Here is a 14073-nt window from a genome sequence, read left to right on the forward strand (position 1 = left end):
TGAGATAACACGGTGACTGTGTGAGCGAGCGAGGCTCCCGTCACCCTCCCTGCATTCATTTCCAGTTTGCTGGATGTTGTATGTGTGTCTGTGTAAAATGACTGAAGAACGAGTCATTAGTGAGCCGTCCAAAGTCCCTTTGGGAACATTCCAGGAAAATCAATATCCCATCAAAGCCACAAATGGCTTTTTTCTTTCCCCCACTCCTTCAAAGCAGGGTTTCTCAGAGTGTGATCCACCAACCTCCTGCCTTACTCCCCCATGGAGCTTGTAAAACACAGATTCCTGGGGCCCTACCTGAAAACTACTGAATCAGAATCTCAGTGGAGCTTCCCAGAATCTGCATTTTTAGCCTGCCACCCAGCCGATTCTCATACACCTTAAAACTTAAAAACCTCTCCTCTCCCGACCCACAAGGCACTTTCTTTCCTTTGCATAAACCGGATCCTTGCCCTGCCTGCTGGTACTTCCTCCCTGTGCTGACACCCACTTAAAGGGCCACCTCTTCCCAGGAGCCTGCCTAGCTGTCTTCGTCCCAGCTCACGTAGGGGGCCCGACGTGCACCCTTCTAACACGGCTCCGCCACATCGTCGTCATTTTTTTCCCCCGTCTGTGTTCTCCACTAAATGGTAACCCATCCTGTCGAGCCTCCCCACGCCCAGCACAAAGTTTTGCGCCTAATTAGAACTAATAAATGAATATGAGCGAAGGCAGCTGAGAGGTAATGGTGAAGCCGCAGAATAGAGGGTGAAAAGTAGATGCTTCCCAGTAGGAAGCTGCCACATTCCAATTCTTCTCTCCGATCATTCTGAACTCCTAGGTCAAGTTTTGGAGCCAGAGGGCAAGTTTTGGACCCAGGGAGAGCCCAGGGCTCTGGCTGGCCTGGGGCACAGCCCACCTGTTTGGGGCTGAGGCGTCCCCAGTGGAAGCCTAGCTCTCTATCTACATTTTGGAAAAACTCCAGCAGAAAAAAAGGCTCAAGGATGGTTTGCCAGCCCCAAGCCTGACGCCAAACTCAGGGCCTCTAGAATGTTCAACACCCCCCTCCCCTTGTCAGGCAGGAGGAGTCAAAGAATAGAGCTATCGGACCATGAAACTCCCAAGAGTCCTTTCCCCCAGCGTTTTTCAGAGACTGCTGCCACTGTTTTCTGTGTGAGGCTCCGGACTGCCATTTGCCAAACTGGTAAACGTTGACCCAGCAGAAATCAGGCAAAAATAGGAGAAGCCCCGGACAGGCTGCCTTAATCATGTTGGTGAAGGGAGAGCCAGGTGCCTGTGAGCTGAAGAATATTGCCCATCACCTCGCTCTGGAAAAAAAAAAAAAAAATGTATATCCTTAATCTTAACAACTTGAGCACCCCGAACCTGCTTTACCAGTCCAGGGTGCCTCCTCTCATCTTGCTTGCTTATCTGTGTATATGTGGGGTCGTGGGACAAGGTGACTTTGGAAAGGCCCGGCCTGTTGAGACTCTAGGGTCAGCCCAGACTGCTGTGACCACAGGGGACCTTAGCCCAGGAGAGAGACTGACCTCTTAACGCGTGAAGTCAGAGGGAGGGCACCTGCTCTCAGTCTGAAGTAGGGTCGGAACCTTCCTGGGTTCTTTGAAGAGAAAGAGGATTGGCTGAATTATAGGTGGCAGGGCAGAGCATCTGAGGGCTCCGTGCACAGTAGGCCCTCAGCAGATAAATGCTTCTTGCATTGAGCTGGTGAGAAGGGAGCAGCCAGTGTTAAATGTGGGCTCTGTCAGAATCCTTCAGACATTTGCTGAAATTCCATGAGGGCGTCAGGGATTATAAGGTTTTAAGGTCATTACTGAGTTTCTTTCGTGATTTTTTTCATAAGGATGTCATTTCTGAAGCCACTCTCTTTCTCTTCTCATCTCCCCAAAGTACCCTTCCTCCTTTCCTTCCAGGAGGAAGACAGTACGGTGTTATCATTTGGTCAAAATTTCACATTCAGAAAATGGTAACATTCAAAGATCTTGTTCAGTACTGCAGCACCCCCTCCCCCAAGCTGGAGGTTGTGACAGCTGTCATTTACTGAGGAATTTTACATGCATTTACCGTTTCACTTGTGCCTTCCAGAGGAGGCGGCTGAGGCCCAGAGAGGCTAGAGAATTTATCAAGGTCACACAGCAAGTTGGCGAGCGGCTTGGGTTTTACTGCGGGCTCTGTGACTCCACGGCCCCGGCGTGGAGTCCACGGCGGCTTGTCAGTGCCGCATCATTGTCTCCTAGAGGTCATTGGTGCTTGTTAATATAACATCGTGAACCATTTCTCCACCATTTCTCAGAGCGTTTTGTCCACGTGTCCTGATTAGAGAATTAGTTAAGCTCTTGAGCTCTCCAGGGAGCGGTGGCTGGAATCCTGCCTCCTTCCTAGAGTCCGAAGGCAGCCAGATCCCACAGACCCTGCTCTTTCAGGCGGTGAGGACGAGAGATGTGGCCCCGTGGTTGGGGGGCCGGCAGGCAGGTTGTGATGACCCACGGGGCACGTGCTCCCTGTCAGTTCCCAGGCATTGAACCCAGGCACCCCCCCCCCCCCCCCCCCCCCCCCCCCGCCGCCCGGGACCTCGTCTCCTATTTCCCTCTTTGCCTCCTGGCCTCCTAGGATCGACAGCTATTTGGAAAGGTGAGCACAGAGGCCTTTTCAGAAAGAGTCCTGTTCTCCCGTCTTCCTGGTACCCTCGCTCACTGGAGAGAGAAAAAGCAGGATTGTGTGGGGAAGGAGAGGCAAGTGTACGGGAACAGTTTAGATCTAATTGTTCATGATCCAGAGTGTCCTCGTTTGCGTTCAGGGATGCCGCCCCGCTTTTGTGAGGGGCCACACCACGTTGAATGATGTGTTATCAGTGCAATGCAATAGCCCGATGACATCATGAAAATCCAGGCTTTGGGAGAACATGTTCACAGGCAAGAATGCAGCGATGAAAAGATGGAAGGGCCTGGTTACGCTGCATCATCCAGCTTTTACTGTATAACCCCTGGGCTTATTGGCCCTTGTTCCTGTTCTCTTTGACAAAGAATGGTTTTTGTTATTTTTAAACTCTCTGATTAGCCATCAGTAGTTTAAGCCTGCTAATCTCCTCTTTAGCTTGGCATGCAGACCAAGGAAAGGCCATGCACTTAATGTGTTCTCTCAGATCCAGAAGTTCAGAAATGTAGTTAGCCCCAATTTTTAAAATAATTAGACTGTTATTCAGGATAATGCCTACTGTAATTATATATATACATATTTTTAAATTTATTGTTTATTTATTTTTGGCTGTGTTGGGTCTTCGTTGCTGCATGCAGGCTTTCTCTAGATGTGGCGAGCAGGGGCTACTCTTCCTTGCGGTGCGCGGGCTTCTCATTGCGGTGGCTTCTCTTGTTGCGGAGCACGGGCTCTAGGTGCACGGGCTTCAGTGGTTGTGGCTTGCGGGCTCTAGAGTGCAGGCTCAGTAGTTGTGGCATGTGGGCTCAATAGTTGTGGCGCAGGGTTTAGGTGCTCCGCAGCATGTGGGATCTTCCCAGACCAGGGCTCGAACCTGTGTCCCCTGCATTGGCAGGCGTATTCTTATCTACTGCGCCACCAGGGAAGCCCCTACTATAATTATAATAATAAACATTCTGAGGTTTATTATGTAGAGACTTGTTTTAGTTTACTTTTTAAAAAATGTATTCTTAATTGGGTAAAATATACATAATATACAAGGTATCATTTTAACCATTTTTAAGTGTATAGTTCAGAGGCATTAAGTACATTCCCATTGCTGTGCAGCCATCCCCAGCATCTGTCTCCTGAACTCTTTGCATCTTGCAAAACGTAAACTCTATCCCAGTTAAACACTCACTCCCCATTCCCCCTCCCCCAGCTCCCGGCAACCACCACTCTACTTTCTTCCCATAGGAATTTCACTGTTCTAGGTACCTCATATGAGTGGAGTCATACAGGATTTGTCCTTTTGTGACCGGCTTATTTCACTCAGCATAATGTCCTCCAGGTCCATCCACGCTGCAGCATGTTTCAGGATTTCCTTCCTTTTTCAGGCTGAGTACTATTCTATTGTATGTTTACACCACGTTTTGTTTATGCGTTCATTTATTCACGGACACACTTTCACCTTTTGATTATCATGAATAATGCCACTGTAAACATGGGTGTAAAACTATCTGTTCGTGCCCCTGCCTTTACATCCTTTGTGTACGCACCCAGAAGTGGAATTGCTGGATCATATGGTAGTTCTATTTTTAATTTTTTGAGAGACTGATACACCGTTTTTCACAGTGGCTGCACCATTTGCCATTCCCACCAGCAGTGCACAAGGGTTCCAATGTCTCCACACCTTCACCAACACCCTTAGTATTGTCTGTTTTTGTTTCATAGTAGCCATCCTAATGGGTGTGACATGGTATCTCCTGGTTTTGATTTGCACTTCCCTGATGATTAGTGATGTTGAGCGTCTACACAGATACTTTTAAAAAAACGAACTTCTCCTGTCATTTCAAAGCTAAAGGCAGTAAAATGTAAGGTTCAAGGCGCTGAATCTGAGAAGCCGTGCTGCCTGGGTTTAGTGCTGGCTCCACTCCTTGCTGACTGTCGCTGTGGGTCAGTTGCAAGATCTGTCTGTGCTTCAACTTCTCACCTGTAAAATGGGGTATAATAAGTAAACTGCCTCATAGGGCTACTGGGAGGATTCAATGATCTAATACAGATAAATCGCATGGAAAGTGTGAGACTTGCTTATATGTGTTTGATGAGTGCTGGGCTTCATTACTCTCAGAGTAAAATCTGCTGCCTTCCATCCTCCAGGGATGGTTTTCCTCTCTGCCTAGTCTTTTTCAAGTGGGATAACAGCCTGGGGGATTTGAGGTGAGATGGTGGCTTGAACCCAGGAGGTTTTCACACACCCAGGTTGGGCACGTCAGGAGGAAAAAGAGCAGTGCCACAGCTACTGAAGCCCGCGCGCCTAGAGCCCGTGCTCTGCAACAAGAGAAGCCACCGCGATGAGAAGCACGCGCACCGCAACGAAGAGTAGCCCCCGCTCGCGACAACTAGAGAAAGCCCGCGTGCAGCAACGAAGACCCAACACAGCCAAAAATAAATTAATAAGTAAATTTATTTAAAAAGAAAGAAAAAACGAGCAGTGGCAGACTCTGAAATCCATCCTGAAGCTCGGCAGCATCTGGTTTCGAGAGTGAGTTTGTGTAGAGCTGGCAGCCAGGAAATGGGACTGGGAATCTAGTGCAAAGGTAGTTTCTCTGGTTCCTTCAACCAATAACTATTAGAGCAAATAGCCATCTGGATGAGGAACGGCTCCTAACTGCCTCGGAGTCAGGCAGTTAGCTAAGGGTTTGTGTTGCTGCATGTGTCACCATGGGACACTGCATCCTGATGGCCTGGAGGACTGTCCTCAGGCCTATATCCTCTGCATCTCAGCATTTGGGCCTCCTTATTGTGCCCCATCTGTAGGTCATTAGCTTCCTGTGAGAGAGATTAGGGTTCCCCTGTCCCTAATTCCAGGGGAAATTCCAGGAGTGTCAAAAGGACCCTGGGTCCTTCCCAGGGCAAATCTCTGACTTGGTCACTCTGCCCAAGGGGAGGAGTCATGGGAAAGTTAATCCTCATCTCTGATCCTTCTCTAAAGCCTAACCCAGTTTCCTTAGCAAACATACTGGAGGAAGCGGGGGCGGGGCGGGGAGGGAGGCTTCCTCCTTGCCTGCCTTTACCTGGTTAACTCCTTCTCAGGGCCAAGCTTTTTTTTTTTTTTTTTTTTAAGAATTAATGTTTATTTTTTAATTTTTAAACTTTTTTTAATTATAAGCTTTGGGGTGTTTATCTGGGCACACTCCACTCCAATTAATTAATTTATTTATTTATTTTTGCTGCGTTGGGTCTTCGTTTCTGTGCGAGGGCTTTCTCTAGTTGCGGCAAGCGGGGGCCACTCTTCATCGCGGTGCGCGGGCCTCTCACTATCGCAGCCTCTCTTGTTGCGGAGCACAGGCTCCAGATGTGCAGGCTCAGTAGTTGTGGCTCATGGGTCTAGTTGCCCCGTGGCATGTGAGATCCTCCCAGACCAGGGCTCAAACCTGTGTCCCCTGCGTTAGCAGGCAGATTCTCAACCACTGCGCCACCAGGGAAGCCCAGGGCCCAGCTTTTAACATCAGTTCCTCAAGGGACCATCACCCTGCTCCCCAAATGGGGCCAGGTGCAGTGTTTATATTCCCTCACAGAGCAATATCCTTTCTCTTTAAATCAGTTGTTCAATGGTTATTAGTAAAGACCTCATGTTTTCTTCCGTTTAATGTCAGCCAAGGACTCTTCTAGACTAGCCATTCTCAAAGTGTGTTCCCTGGAGGCCCCTGAGATCCTCTCAGAAGGTCTGCAGACTCAAACTTCATAATAATACTAAGAAATTATCTGCCTTTTTAACTTTCTACCTATCATGAGAGGACTGTGGAGTTTCCCAGAGGCTACGTGACATGCAGTTTTGCAACAGACTGATGCAAAAGCAGCTCTTAGGACTCAGTGGTCTTCTTTTAAGCCATTCATTAAAGAGATTTGCAAAAATGTAAAATAATGCGACTCTTCTCACTAATTGGTGGGGGAGGGCTTGGAAAATATAATTAATTATAAGGATGTGATTTATGTTAACATGTGATTGGTTTATTTTCAAAGGAATTAATAAATCTTTTTAAATTTTCTGTTTTCACTTCTAATATGATAAATGTTGATCAACAAAACCCACATGTGGACTTCCCTGGTGGCGCAGTGGTTAAGAATCCGCCTGCCAATGCAGGGGACATGGGTACGATCCCTGGTCTGGGCAGATCCCACATGCCATGGAGCAACAAAGCCCGTGAGCCACAATTACTGAAGCATGCACACTCTAGGGCCCACGTGCCGCAACTAGAGAAAGCCCGCATGCAGCAATGAAGACCCAATGCAGCCAAAAAGAAAAAAAAAAAAAAAACTGCACCCCACAGGAACAACAATTCTTGGGGTCCTCAGGTTTTAAGAGTGTGAAGGTGTCCCAAGACCAAAAATTTGAGTGAGGATTGCTGCCCTAAACAGGGATCAGAAACTTTTTTCTGTAAAGGACTAGTGGACCATACCCTCTCTGTCTTAACTATTTAACTCTATAGCATGAAAGCAACCATAGATAATACGTATACAAATAGGCATGACTTTGTCCCAATGAAACAAGCAGTGAGTGAGTTTGGCCTATGGACCATCATTTGCCACCTCCTGCTTGAAGTTCTAAGCTGTAAAATGCCAGGAACCACATCTAACCGGTAAATTGCTTTATCCCCAACACCTAGCACAGGGCCTGCTACTTGTAGGTGCTTAAGAATTATAACAGAAATAGTGTTTAGCGGCTGGTTGTCCAAGTCAAAAATAACAATGGCTTAACTTCAAGGTATAACTTCTTTAGCACATTAAAAAAAAAAAAAAAAATCAGGAGGCAGGCCAGTTAGGGTCAGGGTGCTGGCTCAAGGGACCCAGGTTCCTTGTGCTTTTCTGGTCGACCATTCTTAGCATGTGACTTCCATCATTAAACTCACCTCATGGCTCAACCAACCTTAAAGAGCCTCAGGAGCATTAAGCTGATCTGCCAATAATGAACTGCCCATCAGAACAAAACTTAACATTCTTTAAAGAAGAACATAAAATCCAGATTTTCGACAGCTTCGTGTTCAGAGTATCTAGCATACGATAGAAAAGGTACTAGACTTAGGAAGAAATACAGTAGAAACAGACCCAAGGATGGCAGAGATGTTGGAATTAGCAGAAAATGAACTCGTATTTTTTATAGAGATGTTTAAGGATTTTTAAGGAAAAGAAATCAGTAGGGAAATGGAACCAAATAAAAATTCTGGATGAAAACTACAGTATCTGAAATGAAAATTTCCCTAGATGGATCTAACAGTAGTTCAGATGCTGCAGGAAGAAAGATCATTGAACGTGAAGTTAGAGCAGTAGAAACTATCCAAACTGAAGCACAGAAAGAAAAAAAAAAAAAGTTGGAAAGAAATGGTCAGAAGCTCAGTGATCTGTGGGATGTTGTTAATCAATCCAACAAATATATATTTGGATTCCCAAAAGGAAAGGAGAGAGAGAGAATGAGAAAGAAAATATATTTGAAAAGGTAATGGCTGAAAAGTTCCAAAGTTGGTGAAAAATACTGACCCACAGATCCAAGAAGCTCAACAAACCCTAAGCACAATAATCATGTGGAAAATCACACGTAGATACATCATAGTCACCTTGCTGAAGACTGAAGAGAAAGAGGAAAATCTTAAAATCTCCCAGAGGATAAAGACATGCTGCATGTAGAACAATAAGAACCATTGCTAACTTACCAGAAACGATGCAAGCCAAAAAATAATTGAATAATATCTCTAAGGTGCTGAAAGGCAGAAAAAACAGTCTGCAATTCTATATTAACAAAAGTATCCTTAAAAAATGAGGGTAAAATCAAAAGCTTTATTTTCAGTTATAAAGGCCGAGAGAAATGCTCACCAGCAGGCTTAACACAATAAGAAATGTCAAAAGCAATTCTTTGGAGGGAAAGAAAATGCTATCAGATGGAAATGTGGATCTGCATGAGAAATTAAGAGCACCAGAAATATAAAAGACTTAAATTTTTTTTCATAGTTTCTTTAAAAGATAATTGACTGTTTAAAGCAAACATGATGATAGTGTTATTTTTATTGACATTTTTTGAAAGGAGGAAAAGAGAATCAAGAAACACATGAGACAAACAGAAAACAACTAGTAAATTAGTAGACTTCAATGTAGCTACATTAATAATTCATTAAAAGTAAACAGACTAAACACGCCAATTAAAAGGCAGGTATTGTTAGGTTGGGTGGAAAAAACAAAACTCCAGTGCACAGGCTGCCTACACTAGATTCACTTTGATGTGAATAAACAGGTAGGTTAAAGGTAAAAGGAGGGGGGTCTTAAGTGTGTCTCCTGGGCCATCGCCATGGTAAAGCTGAGCAAAGAGGCCAAGTGGAGGCTGTAGCAGCTTTTCAAGGGAGGCCAGTTTGCCATCCGCTGGGGCTTTTATTCCTCTCGTGATTTACCTGGGATTGAAGAGGACTGCAGATCCTGGAATGACTGAACCAACTGTTTCGAGCTTGCTTCGGGGATAAAGGACTATTTGCTCATCTGGTTTTGGAAGCAGTCAGTGCAGAGGAACGACATGGGAGGTGTGCACTTTGGCTGGGATAAGAGATGGGACATCCTTTAGATGTTCACCAGTTGGATGACACAGGCTCTTCTCAGATGGGTCTGTGGCAGCGTGGAACCTCTACTGACTTATTTACGGTAGACCATACTAAAATAAATGTTTTTAACAATGTTTAAAAAAAAAACCTCAAAGGATGGGAAAGGTATAGCATACAGATACTAATCAAAAGAAAACTGGAATGGCTGTAATGACCACACATAGAGTATGCCAACAACAGGAGAATTAGCAGATACAGAGAGCATTTATAATAATAGGCCAGTTCATCAAAAAAAAACCCCCATAATAACCCTAAATGTGTACACACGTAATAGTTGAGTTCAAAATACATGAATACGTAAGTGACTGGATCCACTCTTCGCAGGGGGAAGGGCTGATGGAGACATTTTCTCATTCCTGGCCCGTCTCCTCTGAGTCAGTGAGGAGGTCAGCAGTCGGGACAGAAGCAAGCCAATTCGTAGCCTCGTTCTGTGTTCCGCATTGGTGTCCTTCCTGTGCCTCTGAGAAGGCAGGCCCTGGGCTCTCCCACAGGGGCCCTTGCAGAGAGTTCCCACAGGCTGCTCCACCTCTTCTTGCCCTAAAGGGTTTTCTGGAACCTACCAACCTCACGCGGGAAGCCAGCCAGGACTAGGGCCCGTGCACCTGAGGTTGGAGAGGACTGGGGTCCTAGAGTGATGGATGGGGTCCGGGTTGGTCCTGGGGAACTCCAGATGTCCCAGGACACAGGATAAGGTGGCAGCGTCTACTACCTTCAGGCTGGCTCCTGCCGTTCAGATACTGAAAGGGGCTGAGTCAGCACCAGGTGGGGCAGGGGAAGGGGTTAGGGGAATTTTTAAGCAGTAATGAAATGTTGCCTGGAAGGGGGAAAGGAGGTGGTTTGCAGATGGGGTGTGCCTGGATGACAGAGAATTGCATTATTTTCAGTCCCATTTACTGACAGTCCAGCAATGATTTCTTTCCCCTTCCCTTCCCTTCCCTTCCCTTCCCTTCCCTTTTCCCTTCCCTTTTCCCTTCCCTTTTCCCTTCCCTTTTCCCTTCCCTTTTCCCTTCCCTTTTCCCTTCCCTTTTCCCTTCCCTTCCCTTTTCCCTTCCCTTTTCCCTTCCCTTCCCCTTCCCTTTTCCCTTCCCTTCCCCTTCCCTTTTCCCTTCCCTTTTCCCTTCCCTTCCCTTCCCTTTTCCCTTCCCTTCCCTTTTCCCTTCCCTTTTCCCTTCCCTTCCCCTTCCCTTTTCCCTTCCCTTTTCCCTTCCCTTTTCCCTTCCCTTTTCCCTTCCCTTTTCCCTTCCCTTCCCTTCCCTTTTCCCTTCCCTTTTCCCTTCCCTTTTCCCTTCCCTTTTCCCTTCCCTTCCCTTCCCTTCCCTTCCCTTCCCTCCCCTCCCCTCCCTTCCCCTCCCCTCCCCTCCCCTTTCCCTCCCCTCCCCTTTCCCTCTCCTTTCTTTTCCTTTCTTTCTCCCTTTCAAACTGTTAAAAAAAATTGTGGCAAAATGCACATAACATAAAATTTACAATCTTAAGCATTTTTCAGTATACAGTTCAGTGGCATTAAATACCTTCACGTTGTCATGCAACCATCACCACCTTACCATCCATCTCCAGAATTCTCTCCATCTTGCAAAACTGACTGTCTGTACTCATTGAAGAACTATCTCCTCATTCTAGCCCCTGGCAACCATCATTCAACTGTCTGTATGAATTTGACTACACTGTGTATTCCATGTAAGTGGAATCATGAGGTATTTGTGTTTTGGGGACTGGCTGATTCACTCAGCATAATGTCCTCCAGGTCCATCCATGCTGTAGCATGTGTCAGAATTTTCTTTTTTAAGGCTGAGTAATATTCCATTGTAGGTACACACCACGTTTCTTTTTTTTTTTGGTCTGTGTTCAGTCTTCGTTGCTGTGCGTGGGCTTTCTCTAGTTGCGGCAAGCGGGGGCTACTCTACGTTGCTGTGCGCGGGCTTCTCATTGTCATGGCTTCTCTTGTTGCAGGGCACAGGCTCTAGGCGTGCGGGCTCAGTAGTTGTGGCTCGTGGGATCTACAGCACAGACTCAGTAGCTTTAGCGCACGGGCTTAGTTGCTCCGTGGCATGTATGTGGGATCTTCCCGGACCAGGGCTCGAACCCGTGTCCCCTGAGTTGGCAGGTGGATTCTTAACCACTGCGCCACCAGGGAAGCCCACCACATGTTTCTTATCCATTCATCTGTTGATGGACGCTGGGGTTGCTTCCACCTTTTGGCTCTTGCGAATAATGCTGCTCTGAAAACGAGCGGACAGCAGTGATTTTTTTGTTGTTGTTGTTTAATTTTGCTTTGTGTTAAGGTAATGAGGTAAAGGCGGGGATAGAAGTTAGTGGTTCAGGACACGGGAAGCCTTATTTCACACAGGAGATCTAGAAAATAAGCACCTGGGGGAGTTTATCCCTGCAGATCTGCGTATTTGATGGGACAGAGCTGTCGAAACCTTTCGGTAGTTGGGGGCTTTAAAGTCCATCCCACACTTCCGCCAGTCCTTTGCCCTTCGTGGCCCCCGTCGTCACAGTTAAGATGTCATTTCTTGCTTCGGCTATTGTAACAGGGTGGCCAGACTCCAAGATCATTTTCCAGCAACTCATGTTGCAACTACTTCTGGAATTTTCTTCCACAGGGCCTTCCAGAGCAAATTGCTCCCCTTCTCAGAAACTTCTCATGGTTCTCCAAGGCCCATAGAAAACCCCGAAACTTCTTAGCATGACTCAGGGCCCCACTGGCCTTCTAGGCCCCTTCCCTCTCCTTCCCTCCATTTCCCTCACTTACTGATTGGCCCATTTGTTCACCCTGGGGCCTGTATTTTTGTATTTGTTTCCAGCGTGCATGTCTGATACTGACTCATTGAAATAATGTGTTAAAGGGCCCAGCATATAAGAAGTGCTGTAATGTTTATGATGAAAAGAGTTTTACCTGGGGTCTCATTAGCTCTTCAGTGATAACCTCATGAGGTCAATCGTTTCATCCCCAGTTGACAAGCTGAGAAATTGAGCTTTAGAACTGCTGAGAAATGAGTTTGTGATTTTGGCCCTTGGATCAAATTCAGAACCAAGAATCAGGACCAAGCTGTTCCTCTGAGCAAGACTGTGGCTTTATGAGATCCTGGAAAGCCGGAGGCAGCAAGAATAAATGCTCAGGGGCTCTGGATGTGCTGTCTCGCCAAGGAAAGATGAGGTTTTGTGGAGACTGAGTTTGACTGAAGAACCATGAAAGGCCAGTGCTTGTAGATGTCCACTTAGTGAAAGCCTGAGTGTAAAATAGCAGAGTGGAGCATTAAGTCGCCTCCTTTTCCAACTCTAGAAGGATACATAAAGGGAATATAAGCTCACGTTGGGAGGAACATGCTTCTCCATTTATAGGGGACCCAGGAACGAGGAAAAAGCCTTAACAAAATAGGTTGCATTCATGCTGGTAAAATTCTGAATGCTCAGCTGGATCGATGAGAAAGTTGGAGCAAGTGGGTGGATGCAGACTCCTTCCTCCAATGTGCAGCTTGCTGAAATGCTGCAGCCGAGGACAGAGGAGAAATCAGAAATGCCCATGGGGTGGGGAGGGACTTGCTCAAAGTCACCCAGCTAAAAAAAAGCTGAGCTGGGCCTCCCACAATTTAAGAGTCCAGGTCCAGTGGTTCTGGCATATCATGCAGGCTGCTTTGAATACACATCTTCCAGTTGGAGCCCCTGTAGTACAGTGCAAAGAGCATGAGCTTTTGAGCATCATTTGTAGCCTTGGCCAGGTTAGCCGGCCTCAGTGCTTTCATCTCTCTGCAAGGCGTGGATAAGAACCCTTTCCTCACTGGGCAGTGTCGAGGACTAGTGAGCAGTCAGGCAAAGCTGCCAGCAGGTGCCTAGGATAGAGTCGGGTTACTAAGGCTGCTGTTTCCTGGTGAGTTCTTGCTTTATCAGCTCTTCCTTTGCTGGGCGGTGTGTACAACCATCGCCTGAGGCTTGCCCCACGTGGTCAAGATTCTTGGTTGACTGCACCTTAGGTGCTCTCACCAAAGGAATAGAAGGTTCTGATTGAATACAAAGGTCAAACAAGTACAGCCTCCTTACTTTTCGTGTTAGAGCATTTCCATCGGCCTACACCAGCAATCGTGGGGTAGGTACAGAGAATTTCCTCACTTCCTTTTCCCCCAGAGTATCTATCTGCATGACCTCAGTTTCTGGTGACTCTGTTTGCCGTGGCGTTTGGTACTTACTCCACCTGCACAGCCAGCATCCACCCTGGGCTGGCTGTGCCTTCACCCCTCTCCCAACCTCCAGTAAACTAGGCGTGCCTCACTGATAACATCAGCTTTGTCTGGGGAGAGCAGGTGGGCCTCAGGCTCTTTGCTGCCGGCAAAGTTGGCCTTGCCTTTTGGCTCCCCCTTTGTGGGGTGCCCTTTTCTTCCTTCCTCCTTGGTAATATCTCAGGAAGAAAGTTCTACCCTAGAGTTTCCAGGAAGCCACTTGATTGCATTACTGATTGATAACTCCATTTACCCTGGAGTGGACAGAGCCATAGTTCTGAGTTCTGCTTAGGATTTATCGTGTGCTGACATCAAGGCTCAAGTGAAAAACTGAGAAGGCCTGGTTATGCCGAGTGCCTGTCGGACACCACCGGGAAGGCTTTGAGGTCTCTTATTTTTTATGTTTAAAAAGGGCTCCTTCTTCTTTTGAGACAGAACTTCAAACGAAGCATTCCAGGCCACACTTCCTTTTGGTAAATCTTAACCAGTGTAAATGTTTGCTTTTGTGTTGTAAATCTTAGGAGGTTGGGCTGGGGGGGAGGGGGAGGGGAGGGGAGGGAGGGGAGGGGAGGGAGGGAGGAATT

The 14073-nt window shown here is 46.8% G+C and overlaps 1 protein-coding gene and 1 pseudogene across 1 annotated transcript in view; both read left to right on the forward strand.

Moving 5' to 3' along the window:
* The window catches only part of WWC1 (WW and C2 domain containing 1), a 149628-nt gene that overhangs the window by 18235 nt on the left and 117320 nt on the right, over positions 1–14073 (forward strand). The gene's annotated exons all lie outside the window — the stretch shown is intronic.
* Positions 8972–9140, forward strand: LOC131756202 (mitochondrial import receptor subunit TOM7 homolog; annotated as a pseudogene).

This window comes from Kogia breviceps, chromosome 4 (assembly GCF_026419965.1).
Source record: "Kogia breviceps isolate mKogBre1 chromosome 4, mKogBre1 haplotype 1, whole genome shotgun sequence".
Taxonomy (NCBI): Eukaryota; Metazoa; Chordata; class Mammalia; order Artiodactyla; family Physeteridae; genus Kogia; species Kogia breviceps.